The 4,337-nt window shown below is 41.5% G+C and overlaps 1 pseudogene across 1 annotated transcript; it reads left to right on the top strand.

Annotated features, from left to right (window-relative positions):
- Positions 1-794: 794 nt before the first annotated feature.
- On the top strand, positions 795-1,754 carry LOC307113430 (GTP-binding protein 10-like; annotated as a pseudogene). The gene is made up of 2 exons: positions 795-887; positions 985-1,754. The product of its transcript is annotated as a GTP-binding protein 10-like (transcript).
- Positions 1,755-4,337: the final 2,583 nt, after the last annotated feature.

The following is a 4,337-nucleotide window of genomic DNA, read 5'->3' as shown; positions in this document are numbered from 1 at the left end:
GTTTATGGGAAGGGGAAGGGGGACAGTCAGATGAAAATCTGATTTGTAACAAGGTTCCATCATTATGAAAGGAGGAAGTAGAGGAAGTGGAGGTGGCAGGTCACCGAGGAGATTTTTGCCTTCTGAGTTAGAGTCAAAGGATGGGGAAGTTCTGGTCAGGGTCACGGACTCCTCCATTTTGGATCCTTTGGAAAACATTGTTAACCATCTATTATTTTAGTAGCATGTGATCTGAAATGATGTCCCCATGCCTGTTTACTCTGAAACCCTGGAGACCTGTTTTCCATAGTTAATAACTAAGGTGACTCTGGTGAACAGTACAGATCCTGTTTCAGGATCATCATTGGAATTTACCGAGCTTACGAACAGATGTTCCATCTCTGCTAGGCCACGAAGAACTCTAAGAACACCACACACAATATCAACAAATATATAGGTATTTTAACTAACATCTGTCAACCCCTGGAGATTCTGACAACATTGACCAGTTCAGATAATATTCTAGGTCTACTTTTCCAGGAAGTGTGTGTGTGTGTGTGTGTGTGTGTGGTGGTGGTGGTGGTGGTGGTGTTGGTGGTGTTGGTGTGTGTATGTGTGTGTGTGGGGGGGGGGGGGGTAGGTGAAATAGCAAGAAAACTGTAAGCTTTGGAATTAGACTTAAATGCATGGTTTGGCTTTGGCATTCACTAGCTGTGGGCTATGAAAGTTCTCTGGATTCTACTTTCCTCATGTGCAAAATGGGGATAATGATAACTACTTCACAGTGCTCTTGAGATGTTTAAATGAGATAAGATATGCATCTAGCGCAGATTACCAACTTTGCATGGATCTCTAAGTGTGGTTCCTGGACCTGCAGCATCAGCGCCACCTGGACGCTTGCTGAAGATGTGAATCCTTGGAGTCCTGGCCCATCGCCGTCCCCGTGCACGCAGTTGTGTTTGTTCAGACAGGATGGAAACTTCGTTGATAACGTGACTTCATCAGGGGAGGCAGGAGTGGGATGGTTATCCTTGTTTAGGTGGGAGGTGGAAAAGGTGGTGATGTCTGTGTTGCAGCTCATAAGGGAATGACTTTAAAACGATTTAAAGACAAATATGCTCAGAAATGGTTTGTGGCTGGAGAAGGAGCAGGCAGTCAGCTTAGTGCCCTAAAGGGCTCCAAAGGAAGAGATTGTGAAATTCCTGTACCTGTGGGTATGTCCATAACCGATGGAAAGGCTAACAAGATAGGAGGACTCAATAATGAGAGAGACAGAATTTTGGTAGCTGAAGGAGGTCTCGGTGGTAAATTACTTATAAGTGTCTTGCCCTTGAAAGGCCAGAAACAAATAATTCACCTCGATCTAAAACTTATAGTTGATGTAGGCCTAGTGGGTTCCCAAATGCTGGAAAATCCTTTTTGCTAAGTCAGATTTCTCATGCAAAACCTGCCATTAGATTATGCCTTTACAACAGTGAAGCCTGAGCTTGGAAAGATGTATAAAGACTTTAAACAGATAACAGTAGCGGATCTTCCTGGTTTAATAGAAGGAGCACCTAAAAACAAAGGCGTGGGCCACATATTCCTCAAGCATGTAGACAGAACTAAGCTACTCCTTCTGTTTTTGTCGGTATTTCTGGATTTCAGCTTTCATCCCTAAATCAATACAGAACTGCCTTTGAAACTATATTACTGCTTATGAAAGAGTTGGTGTTGTACAAAGAGAAACTTCAGACAAAACCTGCATTTCTGCTGTTAATACAATGGACTTGTAAGATGTCCAAGATAACCTCCATGCACTGATGAACCAACTCCAAAATCCTATAGATTTTCTGCATTTATTTGAAAAAACAAAAAGGATTCCAGAGAGGACTGTGGAGTTGCAACATATCCCCACCTCTGCAATTAGTGGAGAAAGAGTTGACGAATTAAAGAACTGTATAAGGAAATCTCTGGATGAACATGCCAACCGGGAAAATAATACATATCATAAGAAATATCTGCTTACTTTATTCAGTATGATATCTTATAGTCAGCCACCAGCAAAGGATGGTACTACTAGTTCCAGAATGAATATAATTTAAATCTATTAAGAATGATATTGAAATTGTGTTCATTTGAAAGCTTTTCCACAGATATGTGTTCTTTTGAATGTTACTTATTACTAACCTTCTGATATATACGCCATCATTTGAGATCCATATCTTTTTAAGTTTTTTGTAGTTAAGTGTATCAATAGTAAAAAAGTAACAGAGCTAAAAATGACAGTTTATACTTTTATGGCCAATCCACCTATAATAAAATCCTCTGATAGCCCTGTAAAAAAATGTAAATTATTGAGCTCTATTCCAGACCTACTGACTCAGAAACTCAAGGGGTCAAGCCCAGCAATCTATGTCTCTTTCTTTTTTTAAAAAAAATATATTTTATTGATTTTTTACAGAGAGGAAGGAAGAGGTAGAGAGAGTTAGAAACATCAATGAGAGAGAAACATCAATCAGCTGCCTCCTGCACACCCCCTTCTGGGGATGTGCCTGTAACCAAGGTACATGCCCTTGACCGAAATCGAACCTTGGGACCCTTGAGTCCACAGGCCGACGCTCTATCCACTGAGCCAAACCGGTTAGGACCTCTTCCTTTTTTAAAAAACTACATTTTTATTGATTTCAGAGAGGAAGGGAGAGAGAGAGAGATAGAAACATCAATGATGAGAGAGAATCATTGATCAGCTGCCTCCTACACGCCCCACACTGGGGATCAAGCCCACAACCCTGGGCATGTGCCCTGACCGCTAATCAAACCGTGATCACCTGGTTCATAGGTTGACACTCAACCACTGAGCCCCTCCAGCCAGGCCCAGCAATCTATGCTGCGGCAAGCCCCCTATGTAGGCGATTCTGATGGCTGGCCAAGTTTGAGAACCACTGGACTAGCACAGTGGTCGGCAAACTGCGGCTCGTGAGCCACATGCGGCTCTTTGGCCCCTTGAGTGTGGCTCTTCCACAAAATACCACGTGCGGGCGCGCACGTACAGTGCGATTGAAACTTCGTGGCCCATGCGCAGAAGTCGGTTTTTGGCTCTCCAAAGAAATTTCAATCGTTGTACTGTTGATATTTGGCTCTGTTGACTAATGAGTTTGCCGACCACTAGCACATTCCTTAGCACCTGGTAGAAGCTCAAGAAATGCTAGTTTTCCCCTTTTATTGATACTTTCTTTTTTTAATTTTAAAATTTTTTAAAATTTCTTATTTTATTGTATTTATACTTTCTTGATAACTAAAGGGTGTACCCCAAAATTCGTACACTTAACAGCTGATAGCTCAATTGGTGTTTCTTTCTTTTCAGATTTAACCCATTGAAATTAATAATTAATCAAAGGGTATATACATTTTGGGGGACATCCTATATTTTTCTGCTTCTTCTTGGCTTTCATACTAATTAAACACTGCAAGAGTCAAGGTAGCCTTTCTCTGTCTCTTCTTTCTTCCTTTCTCTTCCCAGTTCCTGGTGTTAGCATTCAGTAGGGACTCAGAGAAAGTTAACTATATTTCCATGTGCCAAATAAGGACAGGACTGCCCTGGGCTTTTCCATGGTTTTCTTATTTATTTGACTTTTATAGCACCTTGGCTCAATGGTGTGCCTGGAAGATGAAGTGTTCGGTGTGTGCCTGGCGTGAATACCAATCTCGCTCTGACACCAGGGATGTTGGAGTGTAATGTCTTCCTCCCAGTGTCACCCAAGTGCCACTTCAACCTCAATAAGCATAAAAGCCTGAGCAATGTCACAGGCTATTGGGTCCTGGTTAAAGAAGAGATGTACCAAAACCTCATTAGGAAAGGGAAGGCCAATACATAAGTGAAAAATCTAAAGTGTATATAAAATTCTTTTGTTTGAAAAAAAATGCAATTTTATTTGCATAGCACTTTATGGTTTAAGAAATACCTAAAGCTGAGACCTGTTATGGCCTACCCCAGTGATGGTGAACCTATGACACGCGTGTCAGCACTGACACGCGTAGCCATTTCTGATGACACGCGGCCGCATGCCGAGGATGAAACATTTGCTGCTCCTAAAGATGAAACATTTGCGACTAGTCTTGGAGTTAGTTTTTTCCTCAAAGTGACACACTACCCGAGTTATGCTCAGTTTTTTGGCGAAGTTTGAAACACCAAGCTCAAAAGGTTGCCCATCACTGACCTACCCTATAGAACTGTTGTGAGAAATGAATGAGATAATCCCAGTAAGATTCTAAGCATGGTGACCTTAACATTTATTGATCCTGTACTCAATAAGCAATATCACCAAATCATTACTAGTTGTAATAGTAGGTGATGGCTGAATGTTTATTGAATAAAC

Source organism: Cnephaeus nilssonii, assembly GCF_951640355.1.
Source record: "Cnephaeus nilssonii genome assembly, chromosome: 17".
In the NCBI taxonomy this organism is placed as follows: Eukaryota; Metazoa; Chordata; class Mammalia; order Chiroptera; family Vespertilionidae; genus Cnephaeus; species Cnephaeus nilssonii.
The sequence above is the reverse complement of the archived record's forward strand: the minus strand, read 5'-3'. Positions and strand labels throughout refer to the sequence as shown.